The sequence below is a fragment of the Nyctereutes procyonoides genome, unplaced genomic scaffold (genome assembly GCF_905146905.1).
Source record: "Nyctereutes procyonoides isolate TBG_1078 unplaced genomic scaffold, NYPRO_anot_genome, whole genome shotgun sequence".
Taxonomy (NCBI): domain Eukaryota; kingdom Metazoa; phylum Chordata; class Mammalia; order Carnivora; family Canidae; genus Nyctereutes; species Nyctereutes procyonoides.
The window spans coordinates 62,616,608-62,630,004 of record NW_026575051.1 but is presented as its reverse complement, the minus strand read 5'-3'; the positions used below and the strand labels follow the sequence as shown (position 1 = coordinate 62,630,004).

At 42.5% G+C, this 13,397-nt stretch overlaps 1 protein-coding gene across 3 annotated transcripts in view; it reads left to right on the top strand.

Moving 5' to 3' along the window:
* The first annotated feature begins 12,336 nt into the window (after nt 1-12,336).
* Nucleotides 12,337-13,397, top strand: part of BVES (blood vessel epicardial substance) — a 38,927-nt gene continuing 37,866 nt past the window's right edge. For 2 of the 3 annotated variants that reach the window (XM_055330792.1, XM_055330788.1), the window contains exon 1: nt 12,664-12,794. The gene's annotated coding sequence lies outside the window, so the exon portion shown is untranslated. Of the gene's footprint in view, nt 12,416-12,663; nt 12,795-13,397 lie in introns of those variants that run through there. The other variant, XM_055330794.1, reaches the window with a different exon arrangement.

Here is a 13,397-nt window from a genome sequence, read left to right as displayed (position 1 = left end):
GCACGGAAGCAGAAGGACAGAATTGACTTGACAGAGCAGTGACTAAGTGAAATCCCCCAAACTTAGCTGGCAAGAGCCATAAGAAAAACACACTGAGCAGACAATGCGAATTATCATAAGAGCAATACGCTGTATACATCAGGTACTCTAGACTTCCGGTTGGAGCAAGGATATAAATATACACGTGGCACTGGATCGCACTCACAGGGGTCCACATTGCTGTGTTACATATGGCTATAGAAGAAATTAACCTTCAGAAATGGTGTTCCCAAATTAACAGTATTTTTTAGCAAATGACAGTTTACTCAACTGTAGGCCATCGGTGGGCTCAATTCTCTCATTGTTCTTCCTTCTACTAAAATTTAATACCTATACATCAATAAAACATACAAATAAACATCAGTATCATACAGACTTCTCAAAATGTAAATGTTCAGTTTGATAGAACTGTGTATTATTTCAAGTTCAAAAAAAAATCTTACAATACTGAAAAGATGTTGCAAGACTGAGACATTACTTGAGCTCTCAGTCATCTATGCGTGTTACCATCATTTTAATGCTGGACCTGGGCATTTGCATATAACATCAGCATGGTTTCGACATGATTTGAAGTTTTATTATTATGCTAAGTTTACCTAGTTTTAAAACCTGCTCGCTATTAAAGATTGACAGGGAACTTTCTTCTCCCCTGAAGAACCGATCATTTGTGTCTTGAACTATAATTTTTTCCCCTTACTCTATCTCAATTTAAGCTTCAGGGAGCTTAACAAACGTAATTTTATTTTATGTATAGGATTCCGAAACTATTTGTTTTTACATAATTTCATAGTAGGATTTTAGCTCCACTTAATATGAGATGCTCTATCTAACTTGTGATTTCCACTCTTATTAAATATGAAATTATCTCCCAAAGTATATAATTACAAAACAATTATCTTACATCAATTTAATACTTTATCGTTTACAAAGCATGCCCACATACGATTTCATTTACTTGTTCCTGGAAAGAATCCCACTTTATGGATAAAGATTAGAGAGGCTGAATCGCAGTAAATGGTGACACTCAAAGTAAGCCAGTTCTTCCAAATCGGTGTGCTTGCACTTTTCAGGCTACACAACCATGGTGCTGAGTGACTTAAAGGGAACTAAAATGCCCCCAATCTGAACTGGAAGAAAAGCCAAAGCCAAACTGCTAGTTACACATCTGCTGAACTCCTTGGTGATAGCATGGGGAAAGTGATCTACACTTGAACTTTTCTTCTCCAGAACCATCAGCAACTAGCTTGAGTTCCAATGTGGTTTACAAGTAAAATGTGTAATTAAATATAATGCCATTAAAATGGCTATAGGTTTATACAATGAAAGAGCAAGGCCCAGCTTCTTTGATGCAGTTTAAATAAATTCATTAAATTTTGGATCCGTCCCCTATCACTTCAGATATTTCTATGTCTTCTTAGTGATCTCTCCACAAATTTTACTCAGAAGACTTCCTTCTCTCAGGCCACCAAGCTTTATGTGCCACCTCCCCACTTATAGGTAAATTAATTTAGTGTCCACTTGTAGTGCTGTTTCTCTCTTTCTTTTCAAAGACGAAATAAAACGATGTGCACAGTGAAACTTGGTAAACAGAAACATCTTCAAATGGTAGCTAGGAAGGCCAAAAAAAGATATTTTTTGGTGCAGTATAAGTGGACATTTCTGAAGAACAGGGAATTACTATGGGATAGAAATTAGTTCATCTGAGATCAAAGTTTAGCCAATGTGCACAATATCTATTTTTCTGAGAAAAGAAATTTTCTTTTCAAACTCCCCCACTAAAAAAAAAAATCCCCCCACTAGTCTATATCTGTTTGGGAACAGTGCCTGGCACATGGTAGCTGCTTTGTAAATATTTGTTGAGAGAAGGAAAGTAATTGCATCTGTTCTTGAATCCGTATCTGAATTTCAACACTGACTCCCTCTCCCAATTGGAATTCAACCATGCAGTGCCACTGGCAACTTTCTCATGAAATAAAATTAAAGACCTGTAATAATATCCTTTTTTTTCTACATGTCAATTTTTTCTGCATGATGCAGAACTATTCTATCTCTAAGTGATTTCAAAGCCACATTCTTCTTGCTGATATTGCTGAAGTGAGTTTGAGCAACACTTGCTCAAAAGGCACTGTTCATAGTTTTCGGGTTCCGAGATCATTCTCCGGGCTGAAAATCTGCAGGCTGACTTAGCTTAGAGCTTCTCTGTGTTGCATGCAGTGGATTATTGTGTCCCTGAGAGTAATTCTAGTTTAAATGATAAGCAATATAATAGTTTTTATATTTCATGTTTCTCAGAAATATAGTTTGCAGTTTGACCTCCTCTGACCTCACCTAAAGCTAGACACTCCTTGCTTTTTTTTTTTTAAGATTTTATTTATTTATTCTTGAGAAAGAGATGGGGGGTGGGCAGAGACACAGGCAGAGGGAGAAGCAGGCTCCATGCAGGGAGCCTGATGTGGGACTCGATCCCGGGTCTCCAGGATCAATCCCTGGGCTGAAGTGGCGCTAAACCGCTGAGCCACCCGGGCTGCCCGACACTCCATACTTTTATTCTAATTATACTTTTCCTGTGCAAAAACCGTTAAGTGCCCATTAAATTATTTTTGAAAAAAAACGAATGAAATGTGCAAGAGATAAGAAATGAGGAAACATTGGTCAGACATGTGCAAAACACACCTTTTTTAAACCTGTTATTGATCTCATCCTATTCTTACACCCTCTTCCCTGTGATGGCAGAAAATACTTGATCCTGACGCTTAAAAGTAGTTTCTTCCCATCTTAAACAGTCTTTTAACATAATACTGGCAGTCTTTCTGCTTCTGTCCTTGCTCTGGGTGTAGAAACAGGTTTGTATAAAGGCCTCACGGAAGAGCAGAGAGATGTTTTGGCCTCTCTCTTTCCTCTGCGTCCTCCCTGGATGGATTGCAATGTTGCTTGGCCCCTTGGCTTCTGGGGTTTGGGGCTGATGGCCCCAAGAGTGTCACTGATCCTGCTCACACCTCTGGCATTGAGGTTCCTGCCTTCTTCCTCCACTGGACCCTGACCCCAGGCATTTCTCATCATCAGACCACTCAGTGTTTCTGAATGAATGAATGAATGAATGAATGAATGAATGAATACATCCATCTCAGGCTTAAGCCATTATCTCTTCCCCTCCTTCCAAACCTATCCTTTTCAACTTGCTCCTGTTCATCATAAATCAGCTAGATGGGAAAAGGGAAGAGAGTTGTTGGGGGGCTATGAGAGGGGGGAAGGAGAGTGAGGTGTCACTATTACAGCAGACAAGTCACCATAATTCTAATAAAGTAATCTAATCTAGTAGAACATTAAGTGTCATTTTGTTGTTGTTTATTCCTTTTATTAGACAGTGTGATCATATTATAAGTTGGAATAGAAAAAAATAAAGACAATAATTCTACTATTCTAACCCGACTTCCATTAATATGTTGGTATATATTTCTTCTGTTATTTCCCTATTCATAATAACTTCAGTTGTAAAACAAATTTTAAAATATTTAGCATTTCGGATCCCTGGGTGGCGCAGTGGTTTGGCGCCTGCCTTTGGCCCAGGGCACGATCCTGGAGACCCGGGATAGAATCCCACGTTGGGCTCCCGGTGCATGGAGCCTGCTTCTCCCTCTGCCTGTGTCTCTGCCTCTCTCTCTCTCTCTCTCTCTCTCTCTCTCTCTCTCTGTGTGTGTGACTATCATAAATAAAAAAAAATTTTAGATATTTAGCATTTCTTCTATTGGACAATAATAGTATTTGAAACAAAGATACCCAGTTTTTCCATCAACTAATGTTTGCTGAGTTCCAAATATATGCAAATCATGTGCTAAGTAAGTACCATGGAGATATGAAAGATAAATCAAACACACTTCTTACCCTCCAGAAACTCACAACCTAAAAGGAGAAATAGACCTGTACATGAATGTGCAAAAGATAGCAAGTGATAAAAGCCATAAAAGAGATAGAGACTAACTGTTAGGACGAATCACATTTCTGTAATTTCACTTTGAAACATGCCAATAAAATAACCATTAATAATGTAAGTACTAAATGCCAAGGCATTTTTAATGATTTCATCTCACAATGGTAATTAATAGCAACATTTTCTACTAGATTTTTTTTTGCTATTCAACATAAATTTTCTAAGTACTGAAGTTTTATTTATCTATTAAAAGTCCTATGAAGTCATCTGAGAGATTTCCTGACTCCCTTTGGAATGCTTTGTTGCTTTTAGATGCTGTTTTCTGAGCTTATAATATATTCATTACACTTCTCTTCAGATAACTTGAAGTGCGTAGTTGATGTAAAAAAATATTAAGAAATCCCTAAGTTGTGGCAAGTAGTACAACTGCGCAAGCATAGTTTTGTACATGGCATTCAAACCAAATTGGGCTTCTGCCAGAAAATGTGCTTGCCCAAAGTATTTCTATTCTTCCCATACTTAGAGACTCAATGACTCTAAAATCCTAACCTTAACAACGCACGACTTTCTTCTATGGAAGTGTGTGAGGGTCTCCGTGGTTTTCAAACCAGGTTATCATTGTAATCTTTTTGTGAGGCTCTAAATTGTACCACATAGGTTTGATCTTGAATTAAAAAAAAAATTTCATCGTGTTTACCATTTTTTATGCCAAATGATAAGACTGCTGGCAGCAGGTTCATAAATACTTTATCGGATTTTATATATGCATTAAGCTCAGCAGGTGTCTTATTTTCATGAATTTATTACAACAATTTAAGTAGTAGTAATAACAGTAATTTGCATTCAAATAATTCTTTTCTCCTGAGAACTCTGAGTGCTTTTGCACATCAATTAATGCCGGATGGCATTGTCATTATTCCCAACTTTATTTTATTATTCCATCTTTATAACGTGTTGCTCTGGGTTTTTGTATCTAGCTGATGTCAATTACCGGGCTGGCTATTATCAGGTCTTGCATTTGCCTCCAAGACCAGCCTTTTTTTTTTTTTTTTTGAGAATTAATAACGTAACAGTAGAAATTAATTAATACTGCTCAGTAGAAACTCTATGAGTGAAGTTCTGCTTTTACCAGATATAGATTACAAATCACTCCTTGGCTTCACTGCCAATCAAAATCTTATCAATACCATAGATGACATTACCAAGAATTGCCAAAAGCTATTTTTCTATTATTCACAACTTTTCCTTTATAACAACCAAATGCCTCATATAAAGAAGTTATTTGCACACTACAAAAAAAAATAGTACCTTTGAAAGTGTTTTCCTCGGGGTTGTTGCATTTCTCTAAAAGTAGAAGTGCTTAACTGGGGATTCGTAGACAGAGTTTGAGTGTCTGTGAATTTCTAGAAACTCCCAAAAGGGAAAGAACAGAACACAAGAGAGGTCATCACAGTGGTTGGAGCTAGACTTGTGAATCTGCTCTTCTGGGGGTACCTATGTGGTGAGCCTAGGATCCAGTTTTGTTTTAAGGAGTCAACCAGGGCCCCGGTTTGAGGTGTCTTTGGGGATTGATTGTGAATTCAGAGTTACTTCTCTGATTATCTTTTCACACTTTTTAAAAAACCATAATTCTGTTATGCTTAGCTCCTTATAATAAATTCATTCTCTTTGAAATAACTTCCTAAAAGACTAGGAAATCCTGGGGTGCCTGGGTGGCTCAGTCCGTTGAGTGGCTGCCTTAGGCTCCAGTCACGGGGTCCTAGGGGTCCTAGGATAGAGCCCCACATCAGGCTCCCTGCTCTATGGGGAGTCTGCTTCTCCCTCTCCCTCTGCCTGCCACTTGCCCTGCTTATGAGCTCTTCTCTGCATCAGATAAGTAAAATCTTAAAAAAAAAAAAAAAAAGGATTAGGAAATCCTATTACATGCTTCCCCTAGGGGCTTTGTTGTTGTCAATATTCAAAACAAATAATTCACAAAGGTAACTCTTCTGTTTTAGAAGGAAAGCTATGTGAAGAATAATAGACAGAAACAATATCAAGCCTCTAGTTTTTGACATTATAATTACTGTATGCATGTTTGTGCCAACCCCAAGATGGTAAATTACTGTAACTTAGCTCTGCCAAATGCCCAGTTTCTAGAATCTATACTACTGCATATTTCATGAGTTTGCTTTTGAAACCAATATCTCATTTCTGGCTACTCCAGGGAAACCCCAAACCACTGGAAATTTTAGTATGTGCCAAAGTCTTGCAATTTACCAATTTTGTTGGAAACATCAATCTTGTGTATGTTAGAGTCCATCTATCTAAAACAGGCAAATACATAAAAAATAAAACTACCTCTTACCCATTTCATATGTTCATAGGATATTTCAACTATTTCATCAGACTAGGGAATTTTGATGACCGAAATTCTAATAATTTTTGTTGATTATGTACCATGTGGAACACTGTAAGGGGGGATAGAAAAAATGTACAATTAAGCTACCAAAATTTGATGCCAGACATTTGATGCCATAAAACCTTTATGGACTTTAAAGGTCAAGATAATCCTGTCAACTATGAATTATTATCCTGGTTTTTATTGACAAGGAATTGAGACTCATAAAAGTTTAATAAATGATTTGAACTTGCTCAGCTTATTAAATATAAAACCATGGTTCAAATCCAGCTGCTAATGCCAACCCCTCCCTCTGCTCTTTTGACTGCCTTCATAATTCACTGGGTCACTTTTCATTTAAAAGTTTTACCCTTTAAGTAAAGGCTCATATTTTAATGAATGACAGCTAATCCAACTTTTTTATGGAGTTTCTTCATGAATTTAGAAAAATTTAGGTACTGTTTTAACTTTTTTTTTTTTAGACTGTGTGCTTTGGGATGCATCAATAATATGGGAAATCACATCCCTTTTCTTTGACATGTTTCTCGGTTTTTTATTTAGCCAAGATATAAACACCTGTTCAGTCATTATTTAGTTATTTTAAACAAATTAACTGAGTTAGTTCTAAAAGGCAAAATATATATCCATTAAAATGGCTAAAATAAAAGGTTGAAATACCAAATGCTATCAAGAATGTGAAATGGCAGGAACCCTCACTCATTGTTTGTGGGAATGGAACATGGTACAGCCACTTTGGAAGGCAGTTTGGCAGTTTCTTACCAAGCTAACATAGCCTTACCACGCAATCTAATAATTGCAGTCCTTGGTATTTACCCAAATGAGCTGGAAACCTGTCCACTCAAAAACCCGCACACAAATGTTTATAGCAGATTTATTCATAATTGCCACACACTGGAAGAAACCAAGATATTCACAAAATGGTGAATGGATACATGAACTGCAGTACATCCATCCTATGGAATATTTCAGTGACTTTAAAAATAAGCTATTAAGATTCAGAAAAAAAAAACCAAGGAGGAAACTTAAATGCATATAACTTAGTAAAAGAAGCCAGTCTGAAAAGTCAATATCCTGTATGATGCCAACTATATGACATTTTGGAAAAGGCAAAACTATGGAGACAGTAAAAAATATCAATGGTTGCCCAGGGTTAGGGAGGGAAGAGAGGGATGACAAGATGGATCACAGGGGATTTTTAGGGCAGTGAAACTGTTTGGTTTGAGGTTGTAATGGTGGGTACATGACATTGCTAAAGGAAAACTTCCTCTCCTCTCAACACCAGACACCAAATGCTGGGGGGGGGGGTGCAGTTTCCACACTAACCAGTTCTCCAACCCTCAAGACACCAAATGGGTATCCAATAATTCACTTCTGACACTAACTACCCAGAATTAGTGCAGATCCCACAGGTTGGGTCTCAGCTCCCCAAGAGTACCTCTTTACTTTAGATGCCAATCACAAGTAGTGGGCCCCCAGGGTCACACCTCGGTCTGACTTAGCTCTAAATTGGGGTTCCTTTGACCTTGTCCTCAGGTTCAATAATTTGCTATAATGACTCACAGAATACAGGGAAACCCATGTTATAAAGGATCTAATGAAGGATACAAGTGAACAGCCAGATAGGGAGGTACACAGGGTAAGGTCCAGAAGGTTCCTGAGTACAGAAGCTTCTATCCCTGTGAAGCTGGGATGTGCCACCTTCCCAGTATGTGGATGTGCCCACCAACCTGGAAGCTCTCTGAACCCCTTAGTTCAGGGATTTTTATAGAGACTTCATCACGCAGGCAAGATCAATTATTCATTCAGTCTCTAGCCTCATTTCCCTCCCCAGTAGATGAAGGGGGGGCTGGATGCTCTAAGTTTCTAATCATGGCTTGGATCTTTCTGGTGACCAGACCCCACCCAGAAACTATCCAGGAGTCCACTCGGAGTTATCTCATTAGAACAAAAAAAATGTTCCTTCATCCAGGAAATTCCAAGGGATCTAGGAACTCTGTGTAAGATGCTCCTTTCATGCCCATCACTCAGGAAGTCGCAGAGGTTTTAAGAGTTCCATGTCAGGAATTGAGGGTCAAACTCTAAATATTAGGAAAAAAGATGCCCCTAGCACCCCTATCACTCAGGAAATTATAAAGGTTTTAAAAGCTGTGTGTCAGGAACTAGGAAAAAAAACATCAAAAATATATTTCTTACTGTATCACAGGTAGATACACAACATTATACCATTTGGCAAAACTCATAGGAATATAAAATACAATGATGAGCCCTAATGTAAGTTTGTTAATAATAATGTATCAACACTGGTTCTCCATTGTGACAAATATATCACACTAATGCAAGATCTTAATAACAGGAGAAACCGTGAGCAAGGGAGAAAGGGGTTTATAGACACTTTCTGTACCATCTGCTCAATCATCCGTAAGCCTAAAACTGCTCTAACAAAACAAAGTCTATTAAGTTTTAGTGTTTTTTAATTAATTTTTTATTTTTTTTTAATTTAAAAAAGATTTTACCTATTTGAGAAAGAGTACACAAATAGGGAGAGAAGCAGAGGGTGAGGGAGAAGGATGGGGAATCTTCAAGCAGACTCTATGCTCAGTGCGAAGCCCAACATAGGGCTGAATCTCACCACCCTGAGACCATGGCCTGAGCCAACCAAGGGTTGGACGCTTAACCGACTGAGTTACCCAGTTACCCCTTATATTAGTATTTTTTTAAAAGATTTTATTTATTTATTCATGAGAGACATAGAGAGAGAGAGGCAGAGGCACAAGCAGAGGGAGAAGCAGGCTCCATGCAGGGAGCCCAACGTGGGACTCGATCCCGGGACTCCAGGATCACAGCCTGGGCCAAAGGCAGGCGCCAAACCGCTAAGCCACCCAGGGATCCCCTATATTAGTATTTTTTTTAAAGGAAAAGGAATTTAAAAAGGTCATTGAGGTTAGTTGACAAACTGGTCAATGAAAAAGTTAATGAAGCATTTAATGAGAGGAACTTGGTGTAAAAAAAATCTAATTAAATCATTGTTTAATAATCCATGTTTGATCAGAACTATCTGCCTGGAGACCATACCAGAAGCAGCCGGGGTCTCCCTATAATAAAAAAGTTTACACTGATGTCAACCATGGGCAGATAGACACACAGAAGATCGCGCTACATACTTTTTTTAAAACCAGCGACTCCCTCAGGTCTTGTTTTATTTTCACAACACTTATTCTCTCTGAACTTTGAAATCTCATCGAGGCTTTCTCCAAATAGAAAAAGCAGTCTGGGAGGCCCACAGAGAAATAAAGGTAGAAATAATTATGTCAACTTAAGCTACATTAGCCATGAGTTTTTGCAGAGGAGACAGGCTGCCCTATATTTTGTTATTCATGCCTTGTATGCTTTGCATTCTATATCTCTGTGCAAGTCACTTCCTTGCATCATATCGGCTTCCAAATAGTGCTCAGGAGCTTTCAATCAGACCTCTCCACAGCAAGCAGGAGGCGACCAGGGAGCCTAAGCCATTTCCAAAACCAGGTTTTGTGTCTAGAATTCTCATTTTAAATTTTACAGAGCTATTATTCATATGCCAGTGATAAGAAACTTAAATACAAAGTTGTGTTTTAATCCTTCGTTGCATCATAGTGAGGGTTTTGGGTTTAGTTCGGTCTCCACTTAAGGTGGAACACAGACTCGGAGAAAACAGAGACTCTCTCTCTCTCTCTCTCTCTCTCTCTCTCTCTCTCAAATGCCAGTTCTCAAGTCTTAGGAGTTTGGATCCCACTACTCAATCTTTTATGTGACCTGTAAGCCTTCCAGGCATCTTATTCTGCTAGGGAAGGCATGAATGTGTCCTGTCGCAGCTGACTCCGTCATCGTACCTCTGGAATCTGGCCTTCCCATCTGCAAAACTCAGAACCCGGGCTCTACTATCTTAATAAATATGTTTTTAAATTATCATAAAAGTAACATAATCACTGTAGAAAATTTAGCAGAAGAAGAAGCAGGAGGAAGAGTAGGAGGAGTTGGAAGAAGAAGGGGAGAGGAAGGAAGGAAGGCAGGGAAGAAAGGAGAGAAAAAAAGAAAAATCACTTGCAACCTCACCACTCTGCAGTAAGGAAGGTGCACGCATTTTAGAGCATATCATCGTGGATGATTTTTAATATTCTACACACTCTTGTAACTTGCCTTTTTTCTAGTTAACTTCTTCCCACGGGAAGCAGTGTAGCTAGAAATAGAAGGTGGCAGAAACTTGTAGCTAGTGGACAAAGGCGCAACTAGGAACTAGGCTGCCTGTGTTCTGGAACTAGGCTGCCTGTGTTCACAGCCTGGCTCAGCTCCTCATTGGCTGTGGGACCAGAATATTCCACCTCAGTTTCCCCTCTATAAAATGGTGATAATAGTAGTATCTATTTCTTCACAAGTTCCACGATGAGGATTCAATGGCTTAATATATCTAAACCACTAATAGCAGTGCCTAGCACAAAACTATACTCTTATCAAGGGAGAGTAGTAAGCTTTTTCAGGAAAGAACCAAAAAGTAACTATTTGAGGCTTTGCTGGGTCATACGGAACTCCTGTTGGAACTCCTCAATGCTGCCTTTGTCACAAAAGCGGCCATAAGTGAATGAGCATGGCTGGGGTCCAATTAAACTCTATAGACACTGAATTTGAATTTCATGTAATTTTCACGCATCGTAACGTATTATTCTTCTTTTGATTTTTTTCGACCGATAAAAAACATGAAAGTCATTTTCGCTCATGGACTGCACAAAAATGGACTGTGAGCTGGGCCTTCAGATCATAGTTTACCAACATCTGTTCTATATAATTAGTTAACATTATTATATCTCTACTATTCCTACAAAAAAATTTTTTTTAAGTAGATTCCATGCCCAATACAGGGCTCTCACTCTTGATCACAAAATCAAGAATCGCAGGCTCTACTAACTGAGCCAGCTAGGTGCCTCTCTACATTTTTTTTTTTTCTCTTTTGGCTGCTTAGAACAAGATTGTTTGGATGTTCTATAATTTACTTAGTCCCCCATGGTTAGAATTTAGGTTCTCTCCAGTGTTCATCATAAGCCATTCTCCAATGCATATCCATGCAGAACTTTGTGCACTTTTATTATTGTATCTACATCTCAAAATGTATTTAGTGACAGCTAAAAACACTAGAAGGAAACAGGCTCTGAAGAAGCAGCCTTGCAAATTAATCTTGTACAGTTACAAGAAGTTTCAAACATGTCAGAGAAGAAGCTTTATCAGCATAATGTATATTCGTATACGTAGAACTTACTATGTACCACATACCATCCTAAGCCTTTTACATACACGAAATCATTTAGTCCTCAAATCACTGCTTCGAGGTGCAGGTGCAATCATCATCATCATCATCACCATCATCATCATCATCATCATCCCCATGGTACAAAAGAGGAAACCAGGAAACCGAAGCACAGAAAGGCTAAGTAGCTTTCCAAGGGCACACAGCCCGCTGGGCGCGGGGGCCGGTTTCGAACCCAGCCTGTCCAGCCCTAGGCCCAGGCGCTCTGAGAACTCTGCTGCCCCGCCTGTGCCCGGAGAGGTTTGGCTGAGTGTGCACTTCCAGGCGCACATGAGCACTTCCAGGGACTTACCTTATAATGCACCTGTTGTCTTTGTCAGGCTGAGGTCACGTCTGCACGCGCGCACCACCTGGTCTCTAATATTCGGCACAAATTCTATACCACAGTGGGACGTTCCGGGTGGAAACTCAATGTCCATCTCACCTTCTTCCACTTTTGTCCTCCACCCCCACCCCCACCCCCACCCCCGCCCCAGCCAACTCTCTGCATTCTCGTGCCCTGCATTTCTTACCCCAAACAGGTGTCCTCTATGAACAGTGAAGATTGATTGGCGCGCGCCTCCGTCTCGTTTTCCCACCTCGGGGCCCACGTCTCCCGAATTCACTTGGCAAATTCGGCTGGAGCTTCGCTTTCGGTGGAGGGGCCCGCACCGCCGCGGGGATGCACCTGCCGGCTAAGGAGCCTCCTGGGAGAGCGGACGGGCTCGCGGCTGAAGTGGGTCCGCGCGGCCCCCCCCCCCCCGCCGGCCGACCCCTGCACCCCTCCCCGTCCGGCCGTCCCCCCGCCCCTCCCCCCCGGCTACCCCCCCCCACCCTTCCCGCGGGGGCCGAGGCGCCAGCGACTGTCCCAGAAAGGAATGAGGCGAGAGGGTTGTTCGACTTGGGGGGGTGGGGGTGGGGGTGGGATTCTGGGTGCCGCGTCCACCGACTGCTCTCCCCGCCGGGGTCCTGCAGCTGGAGGTGCCCCCAGGAGATGGGCCGCCCACGCCGCAGGTCCTAGATGCCGCCCCCCCGCCCCCACGGATGCCCAAACCCGGACAGACTCGACCCGTAGAGGGGAACCGGGGGAAGAAACGCGCGGGTGTTTCGAACTGGTGACTGCGGTGCAGACGCGGCGGGGAGCGGGGGTGGGGGGGAGGGGGCGGGGGAGGCGGGGGAGGAGCGGGGGGGGCGGGGGGGAGCGGGCCGAGGCTTGGGGCTCCGTCCGCCGGGGGGGGTGGTCGGGGGGTGTCTGGGGGGGAGCAGGGAGCGGCCCAGGGCCCCGGGGCTCCGTCCGCGGGGGGGGTCTGGGGGGGTGCCTGGGGGGGAGCAGGGAGCGAGCCGAGCCCCGGGGCTCCGTCCGCGGGGGGGGTCGGGGGGCGTCTGGGGGGGAGCAGGGAGCGGCCCAGGGCCCCGGGGCTCGGTCCGCGGGGGGGGGGGTGTCTGGGGGGGAGCAGGGAGCGGCCCAGGGCCCCGGGGCTCCGTCCGCGGTGGGGGGTCGGGGGGTGTCTGGGGGGGAGCAGGGAGCGGCCCAGGGCCCCGGGGCTCCGTCCGCGGGGGGGGGTCGGGGGGTGTCTGGGGGGGAGCAGGGAGCGGCCCAGGGCCCCGGGGCTCCGTCCGCGGGGGGGGGGGGGTGTCTGGGGGGGAGCAGGGAGCGGCCCAGGGCCCCGGGGCTCCGTCCGCGGGGGGGGTCGGGGGGTGTCTGGGGGGGAGCAGGG